Source organism: Miscanthus floridulus, chromosome 8 (assembly GCF_019320115.1).
Source record: "Miscanthus floridulus cultivar M001 chromosome 8, ASM1932011v1, whole genome shotgun sequence".
NCBI classification, from domain to species: domain Eukaryota; kingdom Viridiplantae; phylum Streptophyta; class Magnoliopsida; order Poales; family Poaceae; genus Miscanthus; species Miscanthus floridulus.
The window spans coordinates 83,526,434-83,541,670 of NC_089587.1; the positions used below are offsets into that span (position 1 = coordinate 83,526,434).

Sequence of the window (15,237 nt, forward strand, 5' to 3'; positions counted from 1 at the left end):
CCTGAGGCTAACTTTCCTTACTACTCTTCTTTTTCTTTCTTTTACTCGACCACATCCGTCTTTCAAGTAGACTGAGACTATGTCAGACTTTCTTCCTCCAAAACCACCTCTTGTTTACCTTAAGAGAGCACTTCTGCATCAACCCGTTGTGGATTTCCCATTTGAACACCCAAATATTTCCAAGGAAATTATTTATAGTAAAAGTGGTATGGTGGTGTAACTTGGAAAAGGTACTTGGTCCATAGCCTCGATACCAGTGCGTGTCGAGCAGCGTCACCATGTGGCAGCTGTTCCACAGGGGGCCTTTGGTTCCATCGCGGCACCATAAGCTTTTAACCAGGCAACTATTACCAACCTACATGCCATGAGGGCGGTGAGTGTGTGTATATATATATATGCCGAAAAGTGCTGGCCGCTGAGACAATGCTAGAATGTGCAGTCAAGTGTCAGCTCGTGTACGTTTATCTGCAGCAAGAAACCAAGGCAGAGAGAGAGGGAAAAGCAAAGGCCGAGGACAAAGCAAGCTGTGGTTCGGCACGGCAGACAAGACCGATGCAGCAGAAATAGAAAAGGAGGAAAGCAGCGCACGTGGTCATCTGCACGTCAAGTACAGCAGCAACAGTACCAAGCAGAGAAATAGACACGCAGAGGCAGGCAAGGACATGCAACGTAGAGACAAACAAGACCGAGGCAGGCGGAGGCAGTGAAGGTAGCACGGCAAGATTATCAGCTTGATGAGACAACGGTAGCAGAGTGATATGGCATAGCGTGGCTATCAGTTGCGCGCCTGCACGCGCACAGAACGTGAAAAGACATGGCGAGGACTGGGGGAAAGAACCACGTGCTTCAAATAAAAAAAATTCGGACCAGATCACCAGCTTCGCAAGCAAGAGATGAGCAGTCGGTCAACTTGTACCATCAATCGCTACAAGTATACGTTTGCCCTTTCTTCTAATTCTTTTTTTGAGAGTACCATCGTAACATATATATACCTATATATATATATATATATATATATATATATATATATATATATATCTTTAACGGTTTACTAATTTAGATAATTTACAATGACTAGGCACAGTAAAATTTCAGCAAAGCTCGAATTTAAATGAGGATCCAAAACATGGCGTAGCACCAACAGATCCAGAAACAGTCGACTAAGAAGTCAAACATCAGGAACCCTAAGATCAAACTAACCAAAGGGAACTAAACTTCTTTGATAGATCAAATTATTCCTTCTTCTAAGATTATACCATCACCTTAGACTGACAAATCTTGCTTCACAATGGCGACTAGATCTCGTAGCTCTGCTCCGAATGCGAGGGAAATGGAGATGAAGAAGAAGAACAAGCACCAAGGGTATTTTATAGAAGCAAATGGAGGTAGGGCGCAACACACCGGAAGCGGATGCAGCGGGGATGGGATACACAGATGGTGCATGCTATGGAGATAAGGTCGGAGACATGGTGCGCTTCCCACGTGAACGGCAGGGGGAAATAAAGGAGATGAGAGGGGGTCCGCTCGATGAGGCAGGCGTGTGGGCGGTCGTGTCCACAAAAAGAAGGAAATGGGGGGGGGGGGTTTCGGTACGGGGACGAGGTATGATAGTCGAGAGCCGACCGGATGCTGGGAAAAGGAGAAACGCACAGTGCACAAAGATGGCGAGCATGGCACAATGCCGCGGCCATGTGAGAACGGGGTGCTAAGGGCCCGATACAGATAGCGTTCGCAGGGCACGCAGTGAAATGACCCAGCATGCGTAGCGCGGTCAACTAAGCATAGGGCTTGGGACATGACATCCACTCAGACTTTTCTATTACTCCCGACTACCTGAGGCTAACTTTCCTTACTACTCTTCTTTTTCTTTCTTTTACTCGACCACATCCGTCTTTCAAGTAGACTGAGACTATGTCAGACTTTCTTCCTCCAAAACCACCTCTTGTTTACCTTAAGAGAGCACTTCTGCATCAACCCATTGTGGATTTCCTGTTTGAACACCCGAATATTTCCAAGGAAATTATTTATAGTAAAAGTGGTATGGTGGTGTAACTTGGTAAAGGTACTTGGTCCATAGCCCTGATACCGGTGTGTGTCAAGCAGCGTCACTATGTGGCAGCTGTTCCACAGGGGGCCCTTGGTTTCGTCGCGGCACCATAAGCTTTTAACCAGGCAACTATTACCAACCTACACGCCATGAGGGCGGTGAGTGTGTGTATATATATATGCCAAAAAGTGCTGGCCGCTGAGACAATGCTAGAACGTGCAGTCGAGTGTCAGCTCATGTATGTTTATCTGCAGCAAGAAACCAAGGCAGAGAGAGAGGGAAAAGCAAAGGCCGAGGACAAAGCGAGCAGTGGTTCGGCACGGCAGACAAGACCGATGCAGCAGAAATAGAAAAGGAGGAAAGCAGCTCGCGTGGTCATCTGCACGTCCAGTACAACAGCAGCAGTACCAAGCAGAGAAACAGACACACAGAGGCAGGCAAGGACATGCAACGCAGAGACAAACAAGACCGAGGCAGGCGGAGGCAGTGAAGGTAGCACGGCAAGATTATCAGCTTGATGAGACAACGGTGGCAGAGTGATATGGCGTAGCGTGGCTATCAGTTGCGCGCCTGCGCACGCACAGAACGCGAAAAGACATGGCGAGGACTGGGGGAAAGAACCACGTGCATCAAATAAAAAAATTCAGACCAGATCACCAGCTTCGCAAGCAAGAGATGAGCAGTCGGTCAACTTGTACCGTCAATCGCTACAAGTATACGTTTGCCCTTTCTTCTAATTCTTTTTTTTGAGAGTACCATCGTAACATATATATACCTATATATATATATATATATAAATATATATATATATATATATCTTTAACGGTTTACTAATTTAGATAATTTACAATGACTAGGCACAGGAAAATTTCAGCAAAGCTCGAATTTAAATTTGATTCAAAAGCTATATATATATATGTATATTGTTCTATTTATTAATGGATTTTATTTTATTTATAAACATTGCTTTTCCTGCTTAATCTAATAGAACGAACCATTTCCTATCGATTGGCCAGAATTGTCGTTCAACATTCATAAATATTTCTATGCCGGGCGTGATTTAACTTGAGCGTTTACTTGAGTCCACGAAACTAGTCACACAGGATTCGCTTATCGCCTCAAGTACGTTTTAAATTAAAAACCTGATAAACTTGTTTCAGAAATTTTTACTTAGGCCTAAATCACGGTGCTAAACAAGCTCGTAACACCAGGGGTGTTACACGCATAGTGTTCCACTCGGACCCTTAGTCAGGCTGATGTCTGAGGAGCCCTAGATCCCTTAGCTTCTAATGCACAGTCCTTAATTCATTTGGCCAAATGAATTACCTAGAGGCATCGGGGACAATCGCTTAGACACTAATTATGTTGGTATGGACACCCAGAGTACATACCTTCATCAAAATCTCTAGTGCTTATTGTTGTGCCATTTTATTCAAAATGTTCCTTTCATATTTGGTTCAATTATGGATTGAAGGTTCTAAATTGAACTTTCTAAGTATCTCTATTCAAAATGTTCCTTTCATATTTGGGCCCTCTATTTGCCTGAGAGAGGACTTCCTTGATTTCTGGTGGCCTGGTTGTATTGTTACTCCAATAATATCCTAAATCTCAATGCTCATTTTATTTGTGATGTCTGGAAGCCGCTTGCCAGTGGCTCATCATTTCTTTTTTCCCTTTTTATTTTCACATTTTCCTCCTCTCTGCTTTTTTATCAGTGGAGGTGCCACACCAGTTGCGAGCTTAGCAGGGTGGAGTGACCAAGAAGGGAGAGGAGGTAATCACCGGAGATGAATAGAAAACGACAAAATAAGGAGAATGATCATATTTTTCTAGAGAGGGTATGTCAGTGAGGGAGAGAGGTCAGATCTAGCTTGTGATGGGACATAGTTGCTGAGACCATTGAGTATGCGCCATTTGCTCCTGGCACCGACATGCATGAGAGAGGTCTCAGTAGGTGGGAGGAAGGGTCAAGAAGGGACTGAGGTTGCTAGATTTGATTGCAACCTCGAGGCGACAATGGTCAGGAAGAAGGCACATGGTAGTATCCTGGCTGGGTAGAGAGAGTAGAGGGAATTGGGCAGGTAGATAGTGGTGGGTGAAAAAACAAAAAACAAAATGTAAGGGAACCTACTTGACCCTAGGGAGAAGGGGTGAGTGGAGGGATTTGGGGGCCTCTCAGATTTGAGGGCTTGAGTAGTTGGACCGCTAGACCTTTTTTTGTTTCCAACCCTCACATTTAGGGTAGGGTTGGGTTTAGTGGACCCTCTAGAGATGCTCTAGGTTTCTCTAATAATACATACAATTGTTCGGCGTGCCTTCAACAATAGCGCATACAATTGTTTAGCCTATTGCTCAAATAGCATATACAATTGTTCAGCCTACTGCTCAACGCTTAAGATGTTGAATTTTTTCTAAGGATTATGTGTTGAGTAGTATACCTTTTCAAATAACAAATGCTTACAATTGGACTATAAATGTATATATGTCATAATTTTTTAGTTGAGATGTATGAATTGTCTAATGTAGCAACTCACATAATTTAATTTTGTAAATTATTAATATAATTTAAGTACATCATTAGTGGCACTGTGTTGATAAGGAAATATTTTTTTTGTACTTGTTAAACTGTGGAAATGTTTGCTTGTATATAGCTTTGTGCATGTCTATATGGTGGGACATAACATGTATGGATATTTAGAGTAGTATTTTATATATACCTATAGCGGTAGGAATGGATATTTTAGAAGAGTATTAGGGGTTACAATATCTCTTTTCACAAAACATATTTAGATAATGTATACATGAATTTAAGGCATTATTTTAGTTTATTTTATGTAATAAAAGATATAGGTAATTAGATGCAAATTTGTGGAAGGTTAATTTATGATATCTTACAAAATGGTAGAGGTGGGTAACTTGTATGAAAATTTAGGGTTTACTTTATATTATTTTTCGGGCAAAAGCGGATAACTTAGATATAGATTTGTAGGGTTATTGACTATTTGTTAATGACGTATAAAGGGGATGATTTTATTTATAAATAGAACAGATCCAATGACTATTGTTTTCAACAAATCACAACAAATAAAGGGTCTGACAAGCACCACCAACGGTTCTACATGATCACACATCCCATTACTTTTCTTTAAATGACAATAAATGCATGCATGCTTTACTTGCATCACCAAACTTTATAACCATCTTACTGATACAGATATTGATGAGTGCGCTATTCCAAACAAATGCAATGGAATATGCCACAACTTTGATGGAGGCTTCAATTGTACAAGTTGCCGTCATTGGAAAGAGTATGATCCAAGAAAACACAAATGTGTCATGTCAGCTAAGCAGCGTAATCTAATTCTCAGTGAGTCATGTATTTATCTATCAAAATTAAAAACATGAAATATTCACATTCACATTTAATGGATGTAGGGATTGCAATTGGGCTTGCTGGTGGCCTTGGATCCATAAGTTTTGCACTTGGTGCGATTGTACTCACCGGTAGGTGGAAAGAAGATATCCAAAGGAAAATCCAAAGAGCATACTTTAAAAAAATCAAGGTCTGCTCTTGGAGCAACTAATATCGGATGAAAGCGCTGCAAACAAAACAAAGATATTCTAGGTAGCATGCCTGTGCATTGCTACAGGACAACTAAAATTTTGTACTAAAAACACATAGATCGCACAATAAGATAACAATAATGTGAAATTAAATATCGACGTTAAAGTGACATTTAATCCAAAAAGCAAAGTTCGTAAAATTAACATAACTTTTGTACTAAAAACACATGTATTGCAGATAATATAACAATACTATGAAATTAAATACCGACGTTAAAGTAATATTTAATCTAAAAAGCAAAGTTTGTGAAATTAACACTCTCACGGAGAGTGCAACATCGTAGGCTCACCAACTCTACTGTATAGACCTTTTTGTGCGTTGCAACAGGATAAATAATGTTTTAATAATTTGAGCATGAACGTGTTGTATTATTAAAAAAATGATAATGCGGGCATGATGTTCAATATTACAAATTGAATCTTATGCATGGCTAAAACTCTCATCGATGGTTTGCAATCATCAAGGTATGCATTTATAGTATTATACATTTGTGCATACGCACATAAAAGTTCATATCACTATAACAAGATTAATTGATTCCTCAACCTTTTAAAACTAACCATCTTCATGAATTATCAGTTTCCTTCATACAGGACTGGAATACCAAGGTCACCCTTCTTCATATTTTAGATAATAACATGACATGCCTTCAACCATATGCCCCTAGTATTGAATTATGATCTAGTTTAGTATGCCTTTGTCGCTTTGGAACATTGTTCCATTAGTAACTCAATGAGATGCAGGCAATTATTTAATTCAATATAAAAGACTTGTAACGAACAGGCTATAATTCTAGCATACTATAATGGGATTATCATACTTAAGAAGTCATAGATCATGAAATTGCAACAAAGCTACTCACCCTTTCTAGAACACAAGTAGTTACAGGAGGCAAGCAAAATTTCAATGCAATTAAGATTTCAGAACTCGGTGTTGTATATAGAAGAAGGGATAGACGGTGTAGTCAATCAAGAAGCATCTCTTTCTAATTTTTTGTAACTTGAACATTTTTCAGTGACTCTAGAATAGGAGATGATCCCTACATACGGCTTCCTAAGCTACCATGATGGCCCCTGTTTACAGTCAAGTTTTATATAGTATTATGCAAAAGGAAAACTTAAAATATGGAGGTATTCCTGTGTCCTTTGTTATTTCCCCACTACCTAGGTAGATTAAAATATATCTAGCAAGAAGGTATTAACCACTCAAAATCACCACTTGCTATGATCAAGCTGATCAAAGTACAGCTCATTCTGCATGGATAGCCTTGACCGAACATCGACGAGGCGCGGAGGCCTCCACTCTCCTCCAGGCTCCAGATTTGGCGTTCCACAGCGGCACGAACCATAGCCTAGCGACCCACTTTTGGACCCGCAACATTAAGTCTATAACCGGCCCAGAGACCACCTTAGAGAAGAGATCACAAGCAACCCATGAACACACAAAACCACATATCAGAGCAAAGGTGATGCCTTTGGGGACCAAGGGAGCGAGGGAAGCCGAATCCGGTGTTAAGATCGCACCTTTGCGTTTCCCAGCGGTTGTGGCGGTGGAGGACGGAGGGAGATGATGCCGAAGAGGAGGATGCGTGAGTGCTGCGTTACTAGGCGGACACGAGTGCCACAAAGTTTGCACCCGCCGGCCTGGCGCGGCCATTTAGGGCAGGATCGCCGCTGCTCGATCTGAATACCAAAATGATACATATATTTCCCCAAAAGAAAACGAAATGATGATATACCCTCTCTTAAGTATGTTCATTAATTTATTGGTAGGAAGTGGACATAAACTAAATATATACTACTAATAACACTAAAACAGTTACACACCGTGGGAACCACCACAACAATACTAACTATTGCAGCATTCTTGCTTCCTGTACTACAACCTCTGCAACACGAAAACTATATGTGGATCAGAACAAAAATTCAAGGAAGCTCCAAAAACATAGAATTTGAATCATGAATAAATTGCACTGTGCTTCTGTTCGCAAGATGACTCAACTACTGAACTAAAACAGAACTGTTATGCTCTCCTGCTCTTATGCCTTATGATCAAGCAAATAATATTGCAAAGAATAATTAAATAGAGCATATTAATTCCTATAGCTACTGCCCTGCCATCTGCTGGCCAAAGCTCCAGCATGCACAGGGTCGACATAAGCATGATGCATGAACAATCAAAATGTAATTTAAGAGATGTTCAGAACGTTTGTTTTTTGTAAATCCGTCTTCATGATGCGTGAACAATTAAAACATAATTTAAGTTTTAGCATAAAATTGAAACAATTTTATTTTTTGAAGAAATCAAAACAATCTTATTGCAAACTGCCAGGACAAAACTTGATCTTAATATGTCACCTGCAGCTGTCCTGTTTATGAAAGTATGGCCCTGCATATAAACAATTATTGTTTAAAGCTAAAGTAACATTAATTATCATAAACAAAAATATAAATTTGTATTGCAGTACTTGCTCCTAACTGGCTTGTTTAGTTGGATGACATAGAACCTAAATGGAGACCTCAAAAAATGAAAGCGGGAGAAGCAACTTGAATACTATAGGGAACATCCAAACAGGAATTGCACTTGAAAGCTAGAGAAGAACTTGAATACTAACCATGACGATTGACCATGAAAGTTTTGGAGACATATATACCTAGGTGATGATGTGGTAGGCGGGGTTATGCGCAATTACGCCTAGTACTGTCGAGATCGATGGGTGCGGTGGCCAAACTGTCAAACTGACGAGGATAGTGGACTTTGCCCTACCAAGAGGGCAACAGCGGTGGAAGACGCTGGTGGAGACGTACTGATCCTTTGACAACAGTGAGCCAGTGGGGAGGGCCTGGCGGAGACGCACGCTAGCTATTCGGTTGGCCGCTGAACGCTGTTCCTTTCCTTTCTTCCACGGGCAGGATGAGCTGAATGGCAGCTTGTGTGATGATCAATCAACTATGATGATCGATGACGGCTAGAGCAACGATGGTTCATGGTGGGGTGGGGAAGCAGGATATGGCGTCTGATCTCGTCTGCCTCCCTTTTGTGCGGTTGTCGCTACCAGGAAAGATAGAAGGAGGAGAGAATATGAAAATCCGGGCTTGCATGTAATGTGATTTAAGGAAAGAGAAGTGATGTATTTTTTCGCAAGCCTTAATTATGTCGGATGGACGTCCGTTTCTTCCCATCCTATTTGGTCGGCCGGAGATGTGAGATTTTTTTTTCATGAGCATTAATTATGCCTAGATGGACGTCCGTTTCCCCTCCTTCCTATTCGGCCAGGCAATTTGAGATTTTTTTCACAAGGGCTTACGACGGGTGGACGCCGTTTGGTCGTAGGTTTCCGTCTATTAGTGGCATATGATGAGACATGATCACATGATTCTCGCGTGGAGTGGCATTTTTAGGGAAGAAGCATCGTGTGGGCCATTGTGGGGGGCGACGACGCCGGGTGGGAAAACGAGCATGGGATCGCATGCAGGCAGACCGACGAGCCGACGTTGGATTGTCGCACCAAAACAGTGTCCACTTTTTAGTCTTTTTAGACGTGATGAGAGAAGAGATTGATGAGCCATGCTAATGTGCCGCTTGTGGTTGGTGTGGTCTTTGATGATGGCAGTTTCCTTCTTGATTGGTTGTATGGTTCCTTCTTGATTGCACATTCACGATTCATGTTTGCATGCACCATTGTGGCGTCGTGCATGGAAGGTGATCTGGTTGCTCGGTTTTACGTAATCCTTGATATTCTTTCTTCCTTCCAAAAGAAAAGAATGGAGATCGGTCTATAATCAATCATTCATATATATAGTCCTCATTTAGCAAATTGTATTCCTATAATCGTGCATGACTAATTTGAAAGGAAGAATTTTGTTGCAAGGGATGGGTGTAGGAGCGAGGGCTCCGGGAACGCAGCCCACATTGGAATGTCGCACCAAAAAGTGTCAACGCTTTGTTCTTTTTAGTTGTAGGAGATAAGTTATAGCTGGTATACTCTCGTCCAATAGGAAACATATATATAGCCCCTAGGAAATACCAGGAGCGCTACACGCGTGAGGAAGAGTCCGTCGATTTCCCTTCCGCCGCGGCTGCTCTCCTTCGCGACTTCATCGTGCGCCTTAGCGTCTGGCGTCGACGTCATTGTGGCGCCATGCATGGAAGGTGATCTAGTTGCTTGGTTTCACGTAAGTCTTGATATTCTTTCTTCCTTCCAAAAGAAAAGAATGGAGATTGGTCTATAATCAATCATTCGTATATATAGTCCTCATTTAGCAAATTGTATTGAAATAATTGTGCATGACTAATTTGGAAGGAAGGAATTTGTTGCAAGGGATGGGTGTAGGAGCGAGGGCTGCGGGAACGCAACAGGCAGGAGTATGGGCCCATGTTGGAATGTCGCACCAAAAAGTGTCCACGCTTTGTTCTTTTTAGTTGTAGGAGATAAGTTATAGCTGGTATACTCTCGTCCAATAGGAAACATATATATAGCCCCTAGGAAATACTAGGAGCGCTACACGCATGAGGAAGAGTCCATCGATTTCCCTTCTGCCACGGCCGCTCTCCTTCGCGACTTCATCATGCGCCTTAGCGTTCGGCGTCGACGTTGTTGTGGCGCAGTGCATGGAAGGTGACCTGGTTGCTCGGTTTCACATAATCCTAGATATTATTTCTTCCTTCCAAAAGAAAAGAATGGAGATTGGTCTATAATCAATCATTCGTATATATAGTCCTCATTTAGAAAATTGTATTGCTATAATTGTGCATGACTAATTTAGAAGGAAGAATTTTGTTGCAAGGGATGGGTGTAAGAGCGAGGGCTACGGGAACGCAACAGGCAGGAGTATGGGCCCATGTTGGAATGTCGCACCAAAAAGTGTTCACGCTTTGTTCGTTTTAGTTGTAGGAGATAAGTTATAGCTGGTATACTCTCGTCCAATAGGAAATATATATATCACCCATAGGAAATACCAGGAGCGCTACAAACGTGAGGAAGAGTCCATCGATTTCCCTTCCGCCGCGGCTGCTCTCCTTCGAGACTTCATCGTGCGCATTAGCGTCCGACGTCGACGTCGTTGTGGCGCCGTGCATGGAAGGTGATCTGGTTGCTCGGTTTTACGTAATAGCTTTCTTAGTACATTTCTTTGTTTATTAATTTTTCTATAAATAATAGATATAAGAGTATGAAACATCTCAGGTGCTGGCATCTTTTATGGTAACTCGAGAGAAGACTTTACATGTCAACACCGATAACAATAGCTAGACATTTCTAACTTTTGTGACAATTTGTAGAATTTATCCTTTCTAGCACATGTCTTAAGCGAATCGACACGACGTATCTTGTGATAGTTGCATGAAGGAATCTTCCTGTTAGTAACAGTAACTCTAAACTCATGACTTTTCTCCCATTTTTAGGCATGGAGATCCGAGAGCAAGGACATCATTGTTTCCATTAATACATACAAAAAAGACAGGAGGAATAGTGGAGTACTCCGCATCTCCCTCGGCAAGTCTTCTTGGTCCAGCGACGACCGTAACATCAGATGCGACACTTGCGCTGAAATTCCAAGTCCAGGTCGTTCTTCCACTAATACTAGCTACCGCTAGCTGGACTGCTTGCCCAACGCACGCGAGATTTTTGTAAGTTTTTCTAGAGCCAGTTATTGTTAGTCTCAGAATAAAACTGTGTTGTCCTCGTAAACAAGCCTTACAGACACCTCCATCTGCTTAATTAAACAAGCCTTACAGACCTCTGATACAACCATGTGCTCCACCGGAGCGCTACTGGTTCGCACATGCGTTTTGCTCTTGTGTTTGGCCGCCGCGGCGCGAGCGCCGCCGGCCAAGGTCCATGCTGCAGGCACCGGGAATGGGCTCCTTGGTATCCCTACCAAAGCATCCCTGGCGCACTGCCCCTCCCACTACGGGAATGTGTCTGCACGAAAAATGCGTCTACATACAGCAAGTCGGAAAGATCTGTTCGATGGAGCTAGAGATCCGCTTGGCTTCAACGCAGGGATAATCGATCCTGCGTATTCCTTCCGAGACGTGCCAATCAATTTGACCCTGCAATTTACAAGAAGAGAAAGTTTATTAGTAATTTAAGGTGGAACATGTCGGTCTTTGCCCAGACAGTTTCAAGTGTGCCGCTTCGGGAGCAGCTCAACTAAATAGCCAATACGCACAGAAATCGGCTCTTAAGCACAGTGAAGCTTATGTATCGCGATTGATTTTATATTGATAAATACAATGTCCACAGATGTAAATAAGATCATCAGCTAGGTGGATATTACCAGTGTGAATCATTGAGCCGATGAATCTAATCAAGAAAAGGATATAACATGCAAATGAATCGACTATCTAATATAAATGGACCTACAAACGTTCTGAATCTAATCTGTTATCATCAATAATGAGGTTCGACCAGATCGATGACAGCTATGATGATAATAACAAACTAAAACCGAAGAATCCATAAAACCATCTATACTTCGATAGGCTTTCCGAAAGATATGCTATACGTGAAGGCTCAAGCGAATCGGCTAAAATAGCCGATTTAGATGAAAAGGGGCTACAGCGTGTGAACAATCGACTATTTCACAAGAACGAACCTATGGACTCCTCAGACTTAACCTGCTATCTCTAACAGTGGGGTTCGACCGGATCGATGCAGCCATGAAAAAAACAACGAATCAAACCCTTAAAGTACACAGATCTATTCACGCTTAACAGAATCATAGACGCACACTGTAGGCGTTAACGCACAGGCGATCGGATATTTAGCCGATGTAGGCATAGCAAACAGCTAAGGTCATACCTAATCAGGAACAAATCTACTAACTAGCATCCTCCAATCTACAGTGCCATCAATGGGGATCGACCGGATCGTTACAGCCATAATGGTGAACTATAAACTAGATTTAACTAGCCAGCAAACCTCTTAAAGATTATACATGTCTTAACCGCGTACTATGCACGATCAAGATCGAAATAGAATGGCCGATGAAACATAACCTGTCGCTCAGAGTAAGAAACAACGTGTTGTAATAAAGCAAACGACGGACTAAAAGGATATGAGGCCGATCTAGATCGATCTCCACTACGCCAGATTTGAACATCAGTGCCGGATTTGTGAGAACCGACAGTGATGTACCTTCACTGCCAGTTATGAGCTTGAAAATGAGAAAATGATTGGGGCTGGGCTAAAACCAACAGTGAAGCACCATATCACTGCCGGTTTGTGGCTTGAACCGGTAGTGTTTTAGCGGCCACTTATCACTGCCGGTTCAAGCCACAAACCGACAGTGATTTGGCTCTATCACTGTTGGTTCTAGCCAAGAACCGACGGTGATAAGCCTACAGCACAAAAAGGCTGCAGCCGTCCTCTTCTTCCTCCTCTCTTCCATCCTGAGAACATAGGCACGCGTTTGGGCCCTTCCCTCCATTGTTGCGGCTGCTCTTCACCATGAAGCTAGTGCTTGGATTTTGAAGAATAGCTTGATCTTTTTGCTTTAAGGTTAGTAACAAACATCCACTCCTTTGATTTTATTGCTTAATTAGCTTTGTTTTGATGGCTACATTGCTTGATTCTCATTCTAGTTCTTTCTCCATTCTAGAGAAGACTTTTCCAATTGGATATTTGTGCAAGGCTCAAATTGTGGTGAATCCATCATCTAAACGGTTGGTGTCTATAAACATATTTAAATTCCTAGCTAATTATTCCATGATGGTCAAGATCATCATTGTTAGTATGTGATGCTATAATTAGTTCTTAGAAGTAGAGTAGAATAGTTGTTCTTCAATATTGTGCAATAATTGTTTTTTACTACTATTTTCAATTTACAGGGCTAGGGCTACCAATTTTAATTTTCCAATAATTAGTGTACAATAATGTTTTCCAAAAATGGTACTTTCGAGCTACAATTGTTGTTCATGAAGCTCGATTTCTTATTAATTCTTTGTAATTACTGTCTCAGTATTTTTTTTGTGTAGAGATGGATCGAGAGTGGATGCATCTGTCCTGAACAGACAAGCGGTACATGCATGGCGTCAGTCAGTTTATCATCGATGCCAAAGCCCATGCTAGGAATGGGAATCCTGTCTTCTGTCCATACAAAGATTGCAAGAATCAAAGGAACTTTTGCCAAATTGAGTCTATATGATGGTACTTGATTACCAGGGGGTTCATGCCAAACTATATGATATCGATTATGCATGGCGAGGTTGGTGTGAATGTTCTGCAGGAAAACGATGATGATGTGGATATGCCTGACGTAGGCATCCACGATGCTGACAAGGAACCCGGTGTCAACACGGAACCTATGGCCACAGTTAATAATGTGTTTAGGAACACGCTAGCTGACAACACCGAGGATAACGATGGCATTTCTCAGCTGCTATGTAATGTAGAGACCAGATGTCTTAGTGAAAGATAGCTAAGAAAGCAAGAGAAAATGAGACAAGATGGCAAAACACCATTGTATAGGGATTGTCCAATGAGCAAACTGGAAGCCGACATCATGCTGTTAGAGTTCAAATTGACAAACGGATTGAGAGATAAAGGCTTTGATCAGTTGTTAGGTATAATAAGGAAAATGCTCCTAGAAAAAATGAGTTGCCAGAAAAGACATACTTGGCCAAGCAAATGATCTGCCCCATCGGCCTTGAGGTTGAAAAAATCCATGCCTGTTCCAATGATTGCATATTGTACCATGGAGAAAAATACAAAGACCTGGACAAGTGCCCCAAGTGTGAAGCTCCATGGTACAAGGAAGGGCCGTCAGATGAGGGTACCAAGACCAGAGAAGGTCCCGTAAAGGTCGTTTGGTATTTCCATATAGCTCCCCGGGTGCATAGGTTGTTTGCATGTGCAAAGTCAGCCAAGTTGTTGCGCTGGCATGAGAAGAGCATAAGAAAGATACAATGATGAGGCACCCCGCCGATGGGCATGACTGGAGGACTGTCAATACTATGTTCTATAAGGACATCAGGGGAGAGGTAAGGCACCTTTGGTTTGCTTTGAGCATAGATGGGATGAATCCTTTCGACCAGGTTAGAAGTAATCATAACACCTTGCCAGTGACGCTTTGTATATACAACCTTCCACCTTGGGTCTATATGAAGCGGTCGTACATCCAAATGCCACTACTAATCCAAGGGCCAAGACAACCTGGGAATGACATCGATGTGTTTCTGGAACTAGTGATCGATGAACTAGTGGAGATGTTTGAAAAGGGTGTGCCGGATGTTTGGGACGAGTACAAAAAGGAACATGTCACGATCAAGGGAGTACTTATCGCTACAATCATCGACCTACTAGATCGAGGTTCGTTGTCCAGAGAGAAGACAAAATGCTATACTGGATGTGTCGAGTGCTTGTACGACACCGATGCGGTAAATCTATCAAATAACTCAAAGATAGTTTATATGGGACACCGTAGGTTCCTACCTAAGGATCACCCTTATCACAGGAATAGAAAAGATTTCAACGGTACTATTGAGAAACGCTTAGCTCCAAAATATCGAGACAGGTCTATGATACTTTGAGAACTCAACAAACTAGAGGTTGTCGTTGGGA

General features: G+C 42.0%; 1 pseudogene; it reads left to right on the forward strand.

Annotated features, from left to right (window-relative positions):
• Positions 1-10,181: 10,181 nt before the first annotated feature.
• Positions 10,182-15,237, forward strand: part of LOC136469497 (wall-associated receptor kinase-like 10) — a 58,105-nt pseudogene continuing 53,049 nt past the window's right edge.